Source organism: Hypanus sabinus, chromosome 5, assembly GCF_030144855.1.
Source record: "Hypanus sabinus isolate sHypSab1 chromosome 5, sHypSab1.hap1, whole genome shotgun sequence".
Taxonomy (NCBI): domain Eukaryota; kingdom Metazoa; phylum Chordata; class Chondrichthyes; order Myliobatiformes; family Dasyatidae; genus Hypanus; species Hypanus sabinus.
In genome coordinates, this window is record NC_082710.1 from 49,644,520 (window position 1) to 49,665,289 (window position 20,770).

A 20,770-nucleotide genomic window follows, 5' to 3' on the forward strand; every position below is an offset into this window, starting at 1 on the left:
CAAGACTCCATGAAACAAAATCACAACAGGTTCTAATGTCCCTCTGGTACAGCAATCTTGCTTTTAGATCATTGACTTTATTTACCAGAGACTGTATGTTTGCCAGCAGAATAGTCATTTTGGTAGCTAGAAACCTCATCTCCTTGAATGGACTTTTAAACCAGCTCTGCATCCCCACTTCTGCTGTCTTAAAGGGGAACCACACTTGCAACCAGAGCTTGGTGTCCAAGGTCTGTTGATGTGAAGTAACGATAGATATTTAAGTTGCTTTAAGACGATGTCACTTAATCCATGGTTGTGGCTATAGATTTCAGCTGTAGCAGTCTAAAACAGGAACATTTGATGATCTCCATTGGAGCTCTTCACACATTAAGAAGACATTAAGTTGTCTTCTTAATGGCACCTCAAAATTAAATCATATAGATACACTTTTCAAAATCTCCATTTGCACCCAAGTACTTCACAATAAATTAGTTAACTTCTGAAGTCTGGTCACAGTTCTGATGGCGAATAGGCTCAACAAGGTCCCACGCAAAACATCAAAATGATAACCAAATACTGTGTTTCAGTGTTTTGTTGAAAGTCACTACCTGCATCTTTATTGCTCATTTAAAGCTCCTTATAGATAACAATGGTTATCTACCTCATAGAAAGTATCCCACTGCTTCATCATAAGCAGTGAGGTTTATAAGTGAGGTTTTAGGTCGTAATCATCTGTATTATTCATATGAAAAATATGTCACATCAGTAAACACCTATAAAATTATTTAAGTGTAGGCACATGTTAAACTCATAATCATAACCCTCCAAAGGCTAGTAAAATTAAAATCCTATTCACGTCCCTGTTCATTGGCAAGTAAAATTTTACTCGAAATTATAGCAGATTAAATGAATCTCGGACCTCTTCAATGAATCATTATTTGAAAACATTCTTTATAGCTATAAGAAATAATTCATGAATAACTGCTACATAATTTAAAAGTGATCATTTAGAACTTGTGTTTTAGACTTCAACTTCAAGTTGCTTGCCAGTCAACAAACTGGACATGAGAAATATCAAGTTCTTGGCATAGATAAATTAATGTACCATTACAAACTTGAAAATGCTTTAGCAATTTTTATATTTGAATCAGACTCCACCATTTCCTCACAAATTAATGGGTCCATAAAAATGTAATCTTCTTTCAGTTCTTTTTTCTACAGTGTTACTTACTGTAAAATCTCAGCATTAATAAATGCTGTGTCCTTTACAACTTGGAAGGAGTAGAATGCAACTTTGTGCTTTTGAAGCTATCACGTACAGATAAAAAGTTTGTAAATAGTTGTTAAATATTTATTTTTAAATAGCAAAATAATCAAAATAATTGTAAATAAGTTAAAAATTACATATATAAAAATATCCAGATAGGAATGGAGGTACATGTTAAAAATTTCAATAGTTTGTGATTTGAAACATATCCATGTTACATTATGGGCACACACCTTTCCCATCTTTGATAGTATCTACAACATCATTGCCTCAAGAAGGCAATATCTATAATCAAAGATCCCCACCCACATTGGCCATGCATCTTTTCACAGTTACCATTGGGCAGGAGGTACAAAAGCCTGAAGTCCCTCACCACCAGGTACAGGAACAGTTACGTTCCTTCAGCCATTCAGCTCTTAAACAAACCAACAGAATGATCAGGGAAAAGGAGGATGCTTCCATCGCTTTACTACAGCTGGTTACAGATGAATTGCTTGACAAATATAAAACGTTTAAGAGCAGGCTTAAGGGAGATATCTCAATGGCAAAAAAAGGAGGATTTAGCAGACAGGGTTAAAGATAATCACAAGAGGTCCTTCATTTATATTAACAGCAAAGGTTGCCTCGGGAGAGAGAAGGTCTGCTTTAAGATCATAAAGCCTATGTGTGGAGTTGCTGAGATGGTCAAGATTTCTAATGTTGATTTCTCTTTGGTGTTTAGTAAGGGGTCAACGTGGATGCCAATGAAATGAAAGTAGTAAGTAATGAGGTCTTCGAACATACATATGCATATTATGGAGAAGGAGGTATTTGCAGTATTGAAGTGCACCATGGTGGAAGAATTCCTAGGGCCTGACGAGGTTCACTCCCAGACTTTATGGGACAACAGGGAAGAAATCAGGGAGACTCTCTTAGAGAGATTTGCTTCATCATCAGCCACTGGTGAAGTTCCAGAAGACTGGAGGGTGGCTAATGTTGCTCCAATGTTCAAGAAGGGATGCAAGGACTAGCCGGAGAACTAAAGGCCCTTGAGCCTGACTTCAGTTGAAAGGAGGTTGTTGGAGTAAATTCCGAGGGACAAGTTCTACCAGCACTTGGATAGTCAAGGCCTGATCGGGAATTGTCAGCATGGTTTTGTGTGTGTGTCTAATGAACCTTTAGGAGTATTTTGAAGAGATAACTCAGGGGACAGATGAAGATTGGGCAGTGAGCGTTGTCTGTATGGACTTTAGTAAGGACTTTGACAAGATCCTGCATGGCAGGCAAATCTGGAGGAGTAGGTCTCATGGGATTCAAGGGGAACTAACAGGGTGGATTCAGAATTGGCTCAATGATCATAAGCAGAGAGTGATGGTCGAAGGTCAATTCTCTGACTAGAGGACTGTGACTAGTGGGGCTCCTAGGGGTCAGTGCTGGAACCTCTGTTATTCATTATTTATGTATATTATTTGGATGGGAATATACTGTAAATGTATGCTAAATTGCTGGGTTTTGTTGATGTTGAAGAAGGTTGCAATGAGTTCCATAGAAATTCTTGATCAGTTAGGCAGATGGGTTGAGGAATGGATTTCAACTTAGATCAGTTTGAGGTAATGCATTTTGGACATTCAAACCAGCGTAGGACCTATACATTGAATAACAGAGCACTGACAAGCTTTGTAGGACAGAAGGACCCGGGAGGACAAGTGCACAGTTTGCTGTAAGTGGCAGCACAAGTCAATAAGTTGGTGAAGAAGGCATTTATCTGTCAGGGTGTCCATCTGGTTTAGGAGTAGGGATATTATGTTGCCATTTTGTATCTAATAGTTTTGGTCACCCTTTTAGGGGAAAGATATTGTTACGTTAGAGAAGGTGCAGAAGAGATTTGTGTGGATGGTGCCAGGACTGCAGGTTCTGAGTTATAGGGAGAGGTTGGATCTGTATTTCTTGGAGAACACAAAAATGAGAGGCGACCTCTTGGAAGTTATAAAATCATGAGAGTATGGATGAGGTGGATGATCATAGTATTTTCCCCAGGGTTGGGGAATCCAATACTAGGGAGCACAGATACAAGATAAGATGGAAGATATTTAAAAGAGACCTGCGAGGTAGCTTACTTACATATGTAGATGATGGTGAGTACCTGGATTAAGCTGCCAGAGGAAGTTATCAAGGCAGGCCCAACTGCAACAATTAAAAGGTATTTGCATATGTATCTGGAGTGGAGGGGAGTGGGCTGAAAGTGGGTAAATTGGACCAATGTGGTTGAGATGGACAGTTGGTCTGAAGGGCCTGTTTTTGTGCTGCATTACTCTATGACTCTGTAACCCTAATTACTACAGTTTAACAACACCTTTAAAACATTAACCACTTTGCATGACAATGGACTTAGATATGTTTCCTCATTGTAAAAAATTGTGAATAATTTATACTTATTGTTTTTCTTGTGAATGTTGCTTATACTATGTAATGAGCCTGTGATGTTGCTGCAGGTAAGCTTTTGACTGCACCTGTATTTTCAAATACTCATGCACATTATAACAGATCTTGACTTTGACATTTCATCATATCCTTCTTCCCAAAACTTCAAGCAGCCTGATACTGCTTTAGATGTTTTTTTTATTTCAGTTTGAAAAATATATAATTATATAATCAAATAATCTGACTTTTAAGACACATTATTTACCATATTTACAATATTCAAGACATATTATTTACCACTATATGGGACAAACACCAAACTGCATTCACCCATGGGAAAGGTTTGCATATTTGTTAATGGGCAAAGCTCTTGACACTCTAGCCCGGGGGTCGGCAACCTGCGGCTCCCGAGCCATTTGTGGCTCTTTCACCTCTGTGCTGCGGCTCCCTGTGGCTTTGGGAAATAATTGGTCAGTATTTAATTAAAATGTATTTTATGTTAGTTTGTTAGCTTTTGAAATGTAATTATGGTGATCTTGTACAACCTAAGTGTAGCGACACATTTCCTGCCACATCATAAAACGGCTCACAATTAGCCAGCATTCCGGCTAAGGGAGATAGCCTACGGGGGTTTGTGAGTACGCGTCTTTTGCAGCATCTGCGTCCATGGGGGCTGGGTTGAGGGAAGCTGAAAAGCAAGGCTGTTTAGTTCGAATAAAGCTATCTTTGACTGCAGTTTACTGACACCGCTACAACGTGTTTTTATCGCTGGCTGTCCAGACGGAAGGTGCTGAAACGCTTTGTCGCGTGTCTGGAAGAAGTGAAAACTTTCCTGGGCAGCAAAGGGCTCACCTTTCCTGAGCTGGAACAGCCAGAGTGGCTGGAAAAGCTACACTTCATGGTAGACATGACAGCGCACCTGAACACGCTGAACACAGCTCTTCAGGGGAAAGGACGTACAGCCCTGCACATGTTGGAGGATGTTTTGGCATTCGAGCGCAAGTTGACAGTGCTTGCCAGAGATTTACAGAAAGGCACTTTGTCTCACTTCCCCAATTTGAGAGAGTTCAAACAAGGTCACGACATGATAATTTCGGAGTATTTACATTCTGCAATCATCGCAATGCAAACATCGTTTGGGAAACGCTTCTGTGAGTTCAGAGAGGAAAAAAACACATTATCCTTCCCGGTCACTCCCTTAAGCATCGATCCTTCCCTACTGAATACGACTGCATTGGCAGGTGTGAGTCAACCTGATCTTGAGATGGAACTGGCCGACATAGCCGACAAAGACATATGGGTGTCCAAGTTTAGACGCTTGACAGCAGACCTTGAAGATGTTGCCTGTCAGAAGGCCGTTCTTGCTCAGAAACACAAATGGAGTGATATTGAAAACCTCACAGATGACAGCTTGCGATCCTGTGTAAAGATGAAGGTGACATCATACAGCCCTGATGTGCAGACGCTGTGCGCTGAGGTCCAGGAGCAGAAATCCCATTAACCAAGTATGATAAATATTTTAATTGCCTATTATTTTACTTATATTCATATTTTTTCATTGTTCAGTGAAATAGTCCTTTCATTTTTCAGGATGACAGCTGGCTGACGTTATTTTTGGTTTGCTGCTGGCGGAAAATTTAAGTTCGGCGTTTTTCATAAATACAAGAAGGACTCAAATAGACATTGAATATTTTACTTAAAAGTAACTTTCAACCCAACGTCTTTTTTTCGGAGGTCAAAATGTTTTTGTTGCATGCAGAAATGTAATTTCGTTTTCTCTGCAGGAGTTCATCAATTTCATAAATGCAACACATTATAGTTTGTTTATACATAGCATAAAGGCAAAAAAAACGTTGTATGCAGTGTTATTTCATTTTAAATGTCAAACGGGTTTTGCGGCTCCCAGTGTTTTCTTTTCTGTGGGAAACGGGTCCAAGTGGCTCTTTCAGTGGTAAAGGTTGCTGACCCCTGCTCTAGCCGATGTTACATTCTAGTTGGAAGCCAATGTGTTTAATTTTAATGGATATTTTTATTGAGGTCAAAGTAAGTGTACTAAAATGGTACAGAAGCATTAAGCAAATACTTCTATTCACCTCTTCTATTTCAATATCTGTTTATATTTTTGACATCAGTTTTGTTTCGCAATCTCTTAGCCTGGCAATTTCATTCTTCTCTGTAAAGAACCTTACAGTACTTAACCATATAACCATATAACAATCACGGCACGGAAACAGGCCATCTCGGCCCTCCTAGTCCGTGCCGAACTCTTAATCTCACCTAGTCCCACCTACCCGCACTCAGCCCATAACCCTCCACTCCTTTCCTGTCCATATACCTATCCAATTTTACCTTAAATGACACAACTGAACTGGCCTCTACTACTTCTACAGGAAGCTCATTCCACACAGCTATCACTCTCTGAGTAAAGAAATACCCCCTCGTGTTTCCCTTAAACTTCTGCCCCCTAACTCTCAAATCATGTCCTCTCATTTGAATCTCCCCTACTCTCAATGGAAACAGCCTATTCACGTCAACTCTATCTATCCCTCTCAAGATTTTAAATATCTCGATCAAATCCCCCCTCAATCTTCTACGCTCCAATGAATAGAGACCTAACTTGTTCAACCTAAAGTATAAGTATTTGTACCAAAATACTTTGAATGTTATCTTCTCTCACTTTTGATAGATTTGTATAATTAATGTATTGAACATTTGTAAGTAATATTTATGCTCCCAGTAGTTAAAGAATACTGTAGTTTCATTTGAGGTGCACCCATCCATCTAGCATCCTCTTTGACATTCTATGATCAGGCAGGAGGCTCCAATGCAGAAAGACAAGAACTGTCAGGATGAAATACAACTTCTTCCCTCAGGCCATTAGGCTTTTGAATTCCCTATCGCATGACATTCAAAGTGTACTGGATAATTTGCACTGTCTTCTAAAATATTTAATTTATGCACTGTACTTTGTTTATCTATGCATAATTCATTTGTAGATTTAATTCTTTCTTTCCTAAGTTATTGTGTGTTATGTGTGCAACTGTGCTTTACACCCGAGTCCAGAGAACATTGTCTCATTTAATGGTATGCACATTAGAGATAAATGACGATAAACTTGATTTGACTTGAAACCAGTAGCACTTCCCTTGCTTTTCTTGTCTGGATGCTCCCATCCGCACCTTGTGAGATTGTAATTTCAATTGGTCAAGTAAATTAATTTTCATTGGTTGCTTTCCTATTTCACATTTACCAACATGAACTCTGTTACTTTTTTATTAAAAATAATACAAGGGATGTACTTCCTACGTCTGCTTATATTGGACTTCATACATTTAACTCTTGTTTTTGTGACATTCCAAATTTTGTAATAACAAATGAAATACAAGTAGTAAGAATAGCCCTGAGCTATTGCAATTTAAAGAAATAAGAGAACTGGCTAATCTGTTCATTTATATATACCGTTACCATGATAACAAAGTACGTTTGACTGGCAGTTTGTGTCAGTTCATCACATGGATTGCTTTTGTTCATTTCTATTTGCAGCTTTTATATAGATCAGAGTCCATACAAATAGACTAAGACAGCTAACATGGTAAAGATGCAAACAAGAATTGCTAAATAAATTATAGTTAAATTCATGTTTGTGCTGATCTCGTTTCAGTATGTTACCCTCAATCAAAAAAAAATTGTCATTTGAAAAGTAAACACACTTCCCTATATAGGATTAACTGCCTAATCTTCCGAAATCTCGCTCATATGATCTCACTCTTGGGGAAGATGTCTTGAAATCACTGTTGAAAATAATACCACTGATTGAACTTTGATGAATGTTTATGTGATATTACACACCACATTCACAGGCATGCCTTTTGGATTTCAAGTGACATTCTGGTATCCTTGGGAACATAGTTTAATGAAAATAACATTTCATGGATCATTTTTATATGAATCACAAAGAATCATGTTTCATTTATATTAAACTTAATTCAAAGACTCAGGATAGATAAAAGTTTCAATTTCTTTTTAAATAAAGGGACACACACTGAGTTCACTGATGTGACAAATAATGCTGTCCCTGATATTTCTGTTCAATAACAAATACAAGTAATCAAATTTATAGTTTGCCTCCAATGGACCAAGAGCAATTCTTAATAAAATTAGATTGTAGAAAAAGAGGTAGCCTTACAAGTGAATGCAAGTAGCAAGTCGTATTTTTAACCAAAGACAACTTCCTGTTGGCTTTCAATGTTATAATTATAGCACTCATTATTGGCTGGACATATTAGCACAGCTACAGCTAATAAGGAACTCTGGAAAAAGGAAGCAATGATAGGCATTCTCTAAGGGAAAATATTCTATAATGTTTAGTGGAATGTTGGAGAAAGCAGGCAAAATACTGGTTCTATATCCCAGAGGCTTGGGAAATGGTTACTTTCCCCAAGCAGTAAGGCTGATCCACTATTACATTATTTCACCTTATGTGTAACCTAGCAATCAATCCATGTATATAAGCTATCATATGCATTTATATTTATTTTGAGTGTTTTCATTATTATTTTGTTCTTTATCTTTTGTGGGTTTTTTGTGCTGCATAGGAGCCGGAGTAACAATTATTTCATTCTCCTTTACACCTGTTTACAGGAATTGACATTAACCATCTTGAACTTTGAATCCAAATGCTGAATGATCTATTATATCACATCAAGAAATACTGGAAGAGCAAGTAGATAGGAGTAATGTCAGTCACATATTGCCATTTAATAGACCAATTATTTCAGATGCTGATAGAATTTGCAATTTGTTTCACTGAAATTAATTGGAATTCTAGAAAAACCAGACATGATGCAGGACTTCAATCTGAAACATCAGCTATTCCTTTGACTCTACAGGGACATAACTGAGTTTTTCTTGCAGTTGATTTTTATTTTGCTTGAGATCTTCATTGCTCCTGGAACAGATCACATTAAAGTTTGTCTTTCTGCATTATGTATGTGCTACATCCCGTAACACTGAACTCCTTGGGATTTGTCACTTTTAAAGAGAAACTTTGCAGAACAGACAGAAAATTTGTGAAACAACTTTGTATTTAACAGTGTTGCACCAGCTACAAATAGAAATGACTTGTGTTATGAATTGCTTGGAACATATGTAATATAGTGACAAGCCTCAAACTGTTCTGGACAGCAGATAAGTCCCTTGATCATATTAGAAAATACATATTTTAACTAAACATGGAGTGAAGAGAATATGTGTTTTAATTATGTCCCCAAACAGTTAAGCATATTCTGTTCATTTCATCTTTTTCTTCTTTCAGGACACAAGCTGCTTTTTCAAATAGAACCATAGAACACTACAGCACAGAAATAGGCTTTTTGGTCCTTCTTGGCTGTGCCGAACCATTTTTCTGCCTAGTCCCACTGACCTGCATCTGGCCCATATCCCTCCATACACCTCTCATCCAGGGATCTGTCCAAGTTTTTCTTAAATTGTTAAAAGTGAGCCCACATTTACTACTTCATCTGGCAGCTCATTCCACACTCCCACCACTCTGTGTGAAGAAGACCCCCCCCCCCGCCAATGTTCTCTTTAAATTTTTCCCCCTTCACCCTTAACACATGTCCTCTGGTTTTTTCTCCCCTAGCCTCAGTGGAAAAAGCCTGCTTGCATTCACTCTATCCATACCCATCATAATTTTATATACCTCTATCAAGTCTCCCCTCATTCTTCTACACTCCAGGGAATAAAGTCCGAACCTATTCAACCTTTCTCTGTAACACAGTTTCTCAAGTCCCGGCATCATCTTTGTAAACCTTCTCTGCACTCTTTCGACCTTATTAATATTCTTCCTGTAATTTGGTGACCAAAACTGCACACAATACTCCAAATTCGGCCACGCCAATGCCTTATACAACCTCACCATAACATTCCAACTCTTATACTCAATACTTTGATTTATAAAGGCCAATGTACCAAAAGCTTTCTTTACTACCCTATCTACCTGTGACACCACTTTTAGGGAATTTTGTATCTGTATTCCCAGATCCCTCTGTTCTACTGCACTCCTCATTGCCCTACTATTTACCTTGTATGTTCTACCTTGGTTTTTCCTTCCAAAATGCAATACCTCACGCTTGTCTATAATAAACTCCATCTGCCATTTTTCAGCCCATTTTTCCAGCTGGTCCAGATCCCTCTACAAGCCTTGAAAACCTTCCTCACTGTCCACTATGTCTCCAATCTTTGTATCATCAGCAAATTTGCTGATCCAATTTACTATATTGTCATCCAGATCATTGATATAGATGACAAATAACAATGGACCCAGCACTGATCCTTGTCGCACACCACTAGTCACAGGCCCCCACTCAGAGTAGCAATCTTCCACTACCACTCTCTGGCTTCTCCCATTCAGCCAATGTCTAATCCAATTTACTACCTCTCCCTGTATACCTAGCGTCTGAATCTTCCTAATTAACCTCCCATGCGGGACCTTATCAAAGGCCTTACTGAAGTCCATATAGACAACATCCACTGCCTTCCCTTCATCCACTTTCCTTGTAACCTCCTTGAAAAACTAATAGATTTGTTAAACATGACCTATCACGCACAAAGCTGTGTTGACTCTCCCTAATAAGTCCCAGTCTATCTAAATACTTGTAGATTCTATCTCTTAGTACTCCTTCCAATAATTTACCTACTACTGACGTCAAATTTACCGGCCTATAATTTCCTGGATTACTTTTTGAGCCTTTTTTAAACAATGGAACAACTTGAGCTATCCTCCAATCGTCTGGCACCTCATCCGTAGATACAGACATTTTAAATATATCTGCCAGGGCCCCTGAAATTTCAACACTAGTCTCCTTCAAGGTCCGAGTGAATACCCTGTCAGGTCCTGGGGATTTATCTACTCTAATTTGCCTCAAGATAGCAAGCACCTCCTTCTCTTCTATCTGTTTAGGTTCCATGACCTCACTACTTCTTTGACTTATTTCCATTGACACCATGCTAGTTTCCTTAGTAAATACAGACGCAAAAAAAACATTTAAGATCTCCCCCATTTCTTTTGGTTCCATACATAGCCAACCACTCTGATCTTCAAGAGGACCAATTTTATCCCTTACTATCCTTTTGCTATTAATATACCTCAAGAAGCTCTTTGGATTATCCTTCACCTTGACTGCCAAAGCTACCTAATGTCTTCTTTTAGCCCTCCTGATCTTTTTCTTAAGTATTTATTGCACTTTTTATACCCCTCAAGTACCTTATTTACTCTGTTTCCTATACATGTCATACATCTCTCTCTTCTTTATCAGAGTTCCAATATCCCTCGAGAACCAAGGTTCCTTATTCTTATTCACTTTGCCTTTAATCCTGACAGGAACATACAAACTCTGCACTCTCAAAATTTCTCCTTTGAAGGCCTCCCACTTACCAACGACATCCTTGCCAGAGAACAACCTGTCCCAATCCACGCTTTTTAGATCCTTTTTCATTTCTTCAAATTTGGCCTTTTTCCAGTTTAGAACCTCAACCCGAGGACCAGATCTATCTTTATCCATGATCAAGTTGAAACTAATGGCGTTATGATCACTGGAACCAAAGTGTTTCCCTACACACACTTCCTTCACCTGACCTAACTAGTTTCCTAAAAAGAGATCTAATATTACATCATCTCTCACTGGTACCTCTATATATTGATTTAGAAAACTTTCCTGAACACATTTTACAAACTCTATCCCATCTAGACCTTTAACAGTATGGGAGTCCCAATCAATGTGGAAAATTAAAATCCCTTAATATCACAACTTTTTTGTTTCCTGCAGTTGTCTGCTATCTCTCTGCAGATTTGCTCCTCCAATTCTCACTGACTATTGGGTGGTCTATAACATAACCCCATTAATGTGGCCACACCTTTCCTGTTGCTTAGCTCCACCCATATGGTCTCAGTAGACAAGCCCTCTAATCTGTCCTGCCTGAGCACTGCTGTAACATTTTCCCTGATTAGCAATGCCACCCACCCCCACCCTTCATCCCTCTGCCTCTATCATGTATGAAACATCGGAACCCTGAAACATTAAGCTGCCAGTCCTGCCCCTCCTGTAGCCAAGTTTCACTAATGGCTACAATGTCATAATTCCATGTGTCAATCCATGCCCTCAGCTCGTCAGCCTTCCCCACAATACTCCTTGCATTGATATAGACACACCTCAGAAGATTATTACCACCACATACAACCCTTCTATTTGTGATGTTGCATGAAACTTTAACATAATTTATTTTTACCCCCGTTCCACTATCTACTCTGGCACTCTGGTTCCCATCCCCCTGCAAATCTAGTTTAAACTCCCCCAACAGCCCTAACAAACCTCCCTGCAAGGATATTGGTCCCCCTGTAGTTCAGGTGTAACTCGTCTCTCTTGTACAAGTCTCACCTGCCCCAGAAGAGGTCCCAATGATCCTGAAATCTGAAACCCTGCCCCCTACACCAGTTCCTCAGTCACGTGTTCATCCTCCAGAGCATCCTACTCTTACCCTCACTGGCACGTGGCACAGGTAGCAATCCTGAGATTACCACCCTCAAGGTCCTGTTTTCCAATTTCCTCCCAAGCTCCCAGTACTCACTCTTCAGGACCTCCTCACTCTTTCTTCCTACGTCATTGATACAGATGTGTACCATGACATCTGGCTGCCCACCCTCCCATTTCAGAATGCTGTGCACGCAATCAGAGACATCCCTGACCCTGACACCCGGGAGGCAACAAACCATTTGGGAGTCTCTGTCACAACCATAGAAACTCCTGCCTGTACCACTAACTATCGAGTCCCCTATCACTACCGCTCTCCTCTTCTTCCCCCCTCCCTTCTGCACTGCAGAACCAGACTCAGTGCCAGAGATCCAGCTGCTGCAGCTTGTCCCAGGTAAGTCATCCCTGCCCAAACAGTATCCAAATCGGTATACTTGTTGAGGGGAATGGCTACAGGGGAGCCTGTAGATCTGAGAACTGGCCAGGGTTGCTCGGAAATGCCTTCAAGCTATACCCTACTCTTTGTTTTGCTTGTTTGTTTTGATTGAGCTGAACTCTACTGTCGTCTCTTTCTGTAGTCTTTCTGACTACTGATTGCATTGTAGCAATCTGTGGGTCACTAGCCTGGGGAAGTGCACACGGGCACAGGCACAGCACAGAAGTCAGCATGGATCCAGCATCATCAACCATCTCTTCTAGTGAAGGAAAATCTGAGAGACTGCCTCTTTCCATCCTTCAGATGTCAAAGACGTAACTTTTCTTTGAAGGCATTCAACTTTTCACAAGCCTTCAATATGTTTATCCCTTTTCCTTGAAAAGAAACACTCAGGTCATTCATACGAGTGAAAATGTCAGCTAAGCAAGCCAGCATTTGGGCGAATTCCTGTGATTCCATTGCCCCAACCAGATCACATTCACGCTCCTCCAAAAAAACTTGGATTTCTTCACACAGTTCAAAGAAGCGGGTTAAAGTTTGTCCTCATGACAACCAACGGACAAAGTGTGGAAGAGCAAAACTGAATGCTCACTTCTCAGATCCTCACAAAATGATTTGAAGATGTGATGGTCCAAAGTATACCCCCTGATCCAGTTGATGATCTTCTCACAAGTATCAAGGACTTTCTTCAAATTTGGAGGCAATGTTTTTGATACCAAAGCATGCCAATGAAGAAAACAGTGGGTAACTTGCAAGTCTGGAATCTCTTTTTTCATCAATGCAGAAAAGCCAGATTTATTTCCAAGCATTGCAGGTGCCCCATCAGTGCACACAGAACCAATGACTTTGATATCTAAATCATGTTTGGCCAAGACGTCTTTCACCAGCTGCATCACATCCTTTGCAGTTGTGTTTGTTTTCAGATCTTTACAAAACAGGAAATCTTCCTTCACAGCACCATCATTGACATAGCTCACTAATGTGATGAGTTGACTACAACTGGAGACATCAGTTGACTCATCCAACTGAATAGAGATTTTAAGAGGACTAGCTCTGACATCTGAGATGACTTGGTCCAAAATATCTTCACTTAAATCACTGATTCGGTTGTGAATGACATTATTTGATAGGGGCACCTGTTCAAATTTTTTTCTTGCTTCTTTGCCCAGGATAATTGTTGCCATTTCCAGTGCACATGGCTTGATGAGATCTTCCACAATTGTATGGGGCTTCTTGGATTTGGCCACTTTATACGCCACTTGGTACGAAGCAAGAAGTAGTGGTTTTTCAACAGAAACGAAACCTAATTTTGGAAGAGTTCCTTGTGAATCAAAACAAGCTGTTTTGATTTTCAATGACCCAGCATCATGTCCTTCAACATCAGCTCCGCCATGCTTGTTCTTGAAGTGCTCTTGAAGCTATGATGGCTTCAGATTTGAGTTGGAAAACACAACGCTACAAAGAATGCACTGGGGTTTTTGCAAGCCATCATTTCCTGTTGTGCAAGTGAAACCAAAGCATACATAGTCATCACTGCATTTCCTTCTTTTTGACATGATGAAGGGTTAATGAAGGGAAAAATATGAGCTAACATGAGAAAAACTATCTGACTAAGTCAGGGATGACCGCTTTACTCAACCAGACATGCCTATAGCAGAGTATCACGAGAAATACACTTTCGAATATTATATTACAATATTATCTGCGGTTAAGCCAAGATAAATCGTCAGGTGGAAATGCTACAGGGATGCAATGGGAACTATTAGGCTACTTTCTATTGAATTTACACACCTATTTCTGATGATTACTGGAGATATGAACTCCCATCACACGATTCAAAATCCTCGGTGCTAACCATGATACCTCCCCAACTAACACAATTCAAAATTATCAACGATTGAAGAAAAAAACCTTTGAAATTCAAAAACTTCTTTAATGCATCGAGACAAATACGAATGAATGACTTCAGCTACTTTTTTATCAAAATGCGGCTTTTTAAAATTTTATAATTGAATGATTTACCTACTGTCTGCGGGTTTGGTTTTAATGCGAAGTCATTACTTGATGGTTGATTCGGGATATATAAAGGTTTTGGCATTGTGAGATGATTTTTAACTCTGTGATGTAACCTTCTAGCTAACATTGATGAGACTCCTCAACTCTGAGGTGTAACTTCCCAGGTAACACTGATGAGAATCCTCAACACTGACTTGGGCAGTGGGAGACTGGAGTGAGTTTACATCTCTCTCGACTGGGGCAGTGGGAGACTGGAGTGTGCTTGGGACAAACGTTACTATTGCTTCTCAAGGCACACTGGCAGCTGGCTGAGTGATGACTCGTGACTCGTCACTCAAGGACACAAGCCACTCTTTGTCTCACCCCTCGAAATTCCATCTCGCACATCCTGTGGGCGCGGGCTCCCCAGGTTGGGAACCCCTGCTCTAAACCATGGGACTTTGCGAGAAGGCTTAGATATTTTGAAAGATTTAGAATTGTAAGCAATCCCACTCAGGTTTCAGAAGAGCATCAAGTAAGGATGCTGATATACTGCATAGGTGACAAAGCAGATGGCATCTTGTGCGGATTAGGACTGACAGATGGTCTTCAAAAAGAGTAAAAACAGTGCAGGACAAATTCATAGAATATTTACCAGAAAAACGAAATGTGATATATGAGAGGACAAAGTTCAACTCCAGAAAACAGGAGCCAGATGAAAGTGTAAATGACTTAGTCACAGCATTGTATGCCCTGTCAGACAGCTGTGCATATGGAAATCTGAGAGATGATCTCATTAGAGACAGGTTTGTTGTCAGGCTACTAGACACTAAAATGTCAGAGACACATCAGTTGCAGGCAAATCTCACTCAAGAGAAAGCTATTACTATGGTCAGTGCGAGAACATTGTCAGCAACAGGTAGAACTCATGCAGGTAAACAATGCCGAGGTAAAGCTAGAGGAGAAAAGGAGAGAAGTGCAATCAAGGTGCAGTCAGAAAGAGGTGACAATAGAGCTCAGCTCAGTCAAAACAGGCAAGCGAAACAAAGGGTAGGTAAAATGTTCAACTGCAGACAATGGGGCAAGTTTCCATTCCATGTCAAAGAGCTCAGTCTAGTAAAAGAAGTGAAATGCTACTAACACAATAGTTAGGCTGGATGGTGGCCTAGTGGCGTCAACGCTGAACTTCGGGGTGAGAGGTCTTGAGTTCGAATCTGACCGGCTTCCTTGCACACTCTCCATCCGTGCCTAGGTTGAGTGTTGAGCTAGCATCTTGAACTCAAAAAAAAACCTGGAGAGGGATGGGCTCTGCCAGATTTCAGATGCCCAAGACACGCCATAAGATGAGCAATCACCAAAAAAAAAGATCGGTGCAAAAAGCTTGTCATGACGGCACCCCGACGACTCCACCAGGAGTTAACCGCACGCGCTCACACACACAATAGAGCTGGCCATTATAAAAGCCAGTGTCACTCAAAAAAGTTCTTCAGGAGGCCAAAGAAGACCATGATACAGACGAAGAGGAAGGTTTCTTTGGGGCTGTACGTTCAAATAGACAAGGCCGGTGTACTATGGTTCAGTTGTAAAAATGAGGCAGTGATGTTCAAAATGGACACTGGGACAGATGTCATTGTGTCCGTTCACAAAACTGTCAAATAAAACAGGCATTACGCTAAACTAAATGAAGAAAGAGCTCATGGAGCCAGGGAGAGAAGCGCAGTGTGATAGGAATGTTTATTACTTTCCATCTGTAAAAAATGAGAAACAGTTAAAAGAGGATGTCTATGTTGTTCAGAATCTCTTCGCATCACTACTGGGAGGACATGCCATTGAGAAGTTGATCCTCATTGCAAGGTTGGATTCACTAAACAATGTTCAGTGGCAGGAGAGTTCCCTAGCCACTGGGTAATGAAAAAAGAGTACTTCATCCAACTGAGACCAGGATTGACACCCTAGTTTCCGACCACAGCAAGGCATATACCAGTCCCAGTGATGAACAAAGTCAAAGCTGAATTTGAGAAAATGTCATCATAACTAGAGTGAATGGGCCTACTGACTGGTGTGTGGGCATTGTTCCTGGTTCCAAGCCAGGTGACAGAGTGAGGATCAGTGTTGGTATAACAAAATTGAATAATGCAGTGAGGCGGGTGAAGGTTACTTTGCCCTCTGGTGAGCACACATTAGGTATGCTGGGTGGAGGAAAGTTCTTCACCAGACTGGAAGCAAACTCAGGGTTCTGGCAGATCTGTTTAGCTCCTGAGTTACAGAAGCTCAAAACCTTTATGACACCATATGGATGCTATGTCTTCAAGAGACGCCCTTTTGGCATCTCATCAGATGAACTCTTTCAGATGAGAATGAACCAAATTTTGGAGGGACTGGAAGGAGTCGTCTGCCACATGGACAATGTACTCGTCTTCGGTGGCTCAAGTGAAGAACATAACAAAAGAGTGGAAGCTGCCTTGGAGAAACTGAAACAGGCTGGAACCAACTTGAATGAAAAGAAATGTAGATCTGCAGAGCTGGAGGTGAAGTTCCTCAGCCACCAATTGTCCTCAGAGGGAATGCAACCAGAATTAGACAACTCGGCGGGGTTTGGAACATGAAGCACCCTACAAATGTAGTGGAGATCTGCAGTTTCCTTAGCATGGTAAACCATCTGGGAAAATTAATTCCAGATCTAACAGAAAACAAAGCTACTAAGAGATCTCTCTCAGAAAAACATTTGGACCTGGGAGGCACCACAGCAGAATTCATTCTCATCACAAACAGAGCTTATCTCTCTATCAACGTCGTTGTTCTTTGATCCAAACAAAGCAACCAAGGCCTCAGAAGACACCTCTTCCTTTGGCCTAGGGGGACTGCTCATACAATACCACACTGGTGTATGGAAACCAGTGACATATGCATAAGAGCACTGACTCCAACTGAACAACATTATGCTCAAATTGTAAAAGAAATGCTGGCTCTCATGTAGGCTTTAGCTTTACTTGATAGACACTAAATTCCTACTTGAAACAGACCACAAGTCACTTGTAAGCCTCCTCAGCTTGAAACACTTGGATGACTTACCTCCATGAATGAGTTTTATGTGATGTTGTTATGACATTGAACATGTTCCCTGCAAATCTTTCACAAATCCAGACGCTCAGTTAAAGATATCGTGCAGAAGTGACTCCACCCTCATGGAAAATACTAACATCTACTTAGCTCAGTACATGCAAGTTTTCCTGCATCACAGAGTATACAGATCAAAATTCATGCTGAGTTGAAAAAGGATGATATCTGCAGCAAGGTCATATAGTACTGTGAGCATGGATGGCCAGTTTTTCCAAAAGGAGCTCACAAACCTACTGGCTTAAAAGAGATACACTCACCACTCTTTATGGGTTGCAGCGAAAGTGCTCCAGACTCTTCATTCCTGCTTCTATATATGCCAAAATCACCAGTCAAGTCCATTAAGGCATCGAAAAATGTCAGCTGAGAGCAAGGCAATCTGTGTCTTTGCCCGGTGTGAACACACTGCACTAGCATCATGCTGAACCTCTCTGTCCTACAGGATTCCCAGACTTTGCATGGCAAACTGCAGTGCACGGACACTTTCAAGCGAAAATGGGGCAAATTTCTTCTCACTGTGGATTATTACTCATGGAAAGTTGAGGTGTCTAAGCTGTCCTCTGGATACTCAGCAGCAGTTACACAGCAACTGAAACCTGTATTCATTCGCTGTGGAATACCAGAGACACTTTTGTCAGACAACGGCCCACAATTCAACTGCTCATAATTAAAAGCTTTTGCTAGGGACAATGAGTTCAAAAATCAGGCAGGCAATCCACAGCACCCACAGGCAAATGGAGAAGTGGAAAGAGCTGTGCAAGCTGTTAAGATTCACCTTCTGAAGGCAAGATACCCCTGCAAAGCACTGCTAGCTTATCTCTTTACATCTCTTGCAAATGACTACAGTCCGCCAGAGCTGTCAATGGGCTGGAGACTGAGAACAACCTGCCTGTTCTTCTTTCCCTCCTCCAACTTCACTCACCGGACTTAGACAAAGTGAGAAATTTTGAGACAACCCAGTGAAAGAAAACAAGGTGAATGTATGATTTCAGGCACAAAGTAAAATCTTTGTCACTTCTCAGGAGTGGTGAAGCTATTTGGGTTTCAGACCAGTTCACCAAAGGAACATGCACCATGATCATTTGTCATCAGAACATCACAAGGTGAAATCAGGAGGAACAGAGGAGCAACTGTGCATCTTCAAAGTCCACAAAAGGTAGAAAAAAAATTAGAGTGGCCTGATCCTTATGACGAGGACCACTTACCTGAGGTTCAGGCACCTGTTCAAGAATCTCCATCTGCTCTATCACTTCCAAGAACCTATACCACATTGGGTCATTTATTTGTCCCATCACAGAGATAAACTCCATAGCCTGATAGCTTAGAGCAAGTGACTAAAGAGGCAGAATAATCCCAGACTGAGTGTTTTATTTTTTAAAAAAGTTCTAATATTGAAAACATCTCACAAAATGATACTATTCTTTAGTAAAAAGGAATTGTGGGAAAAAGGAGGATAACAAAGAAAGAGTCCATTAAGACAAAGAGAAAGACAGTTATAATGTCGGCAATTCTTTTCTATGTTTATGTAAGGAGCATAAATTACGTGCTACGGGTAAAGTGAACCAGATCGCTCAACTTGAGTGACTCTAATTTCAATGCAATTCAATTGAACATCCTGCATGCTGGCCTCCAGGTGCGTGCTCTGTGCTCTTCCTCAATCCCGAATACCACAGAAGGGGATAGGATGTCACCAAAGTACTAAGTAACTCATAGATTCCAGTGAACTTTAATGGGGCCAGCTTAGCAAAGGCTGAGAACGCACTTGTATCTTCTCTTAGCCCTTTGCAAAAACTGCAACAAAGTTTTAGCCACAAGATGAGTCCAGTCACTCTACTACAGTAATTATACACTGTCAAACCTCAAATTGAATGAAAAGAATGAAAATAAATAGGAATTCACTATGGCAGCATATGCTACTCTGCACCTTATACTATAAAATGTAGTTGCAAACCCCTTTTCTGCAGTGTTTTACTGTGTGTGTCCATCATCCTGTTTCTGTAAGTTATCCTATTGGCATTCCTCTGCCGCTGTTTGCACATCTGGTCGTGTGAGCAGTCTTTGTGGACAGGGTTCTACTGGACTCCACACTTTATTTCCAAATTTTGCCACATTAGTATCAGACTAGAGGCTAGCTGTATTTAATTGATTGATGTTAAGCTTTCAGGTTTACCTGCTTCTTGGTTTTCTTGGCTATCCAAAAGAAGAAAGCCATGAATAGCTCTGAGTGGTGAGGGAAAGTGGTATGGTGATATGAATTTACAGGAGTTTACAGTGATGATGTTGTATTATAGTGGAAATGTGCAAAGTCCTGACATTCTAATGAAGAAGACCTATTAGGTTGACTCTAATTATTCCTCTACCAAGATGAGCAGGTTAATTCCAGAAACCTATGGAGAACAGGTGAAGCAGCAAGGTGAGTAGGGTGGATGAGAAAGCATCAGGGCTACTTACCTTCATTAGCCAAAGCAGAGTAAAAAAATCCAGAACTGAGATGTCATTGTCCCAGAAATATTTTCTCAATGGGTAAAATGACAGTTCAAGAACACAGGAGTTCATCGAAGATTTTACTACTCCACTCCAAAAGTTCCCCAGGGCATCCAAACTTTTAAGCTGCTTTTCTCCTCTCTGCAACATCTTCTTTCTGTGCCACCTTCCCCATTCTTGCTGTGGTTTCTATTGCTTTGTCCCATTCTCTTCTTTATACTATCTCCTCCCTCTACTCTTTACAGTAACCATTTCTGAAACATTGACAATTCCTTCCCCCAGCTGCCTGACTGGCTGAGTTCCTCCAGCAAATTGTCTGTTGCTTCAGATTCCAGCATCTGTAGCCTCTTATGTCCTCATTACAAATTACTTCTCATTTGGTTCCAAATAAAATTGCCCACTTTACAGACAGGCTCTATTCTTAACTATAAATCCTCACAAGAAACTGTTCCATCCTATCTGTGTGTTCATGACCTGAAATGAACCAAGATAACGTGACTAATATTTTATACACTTCTAGCACAGCCACCCTGCTCTCTTGTGCAATGTTTTGGTCAATAA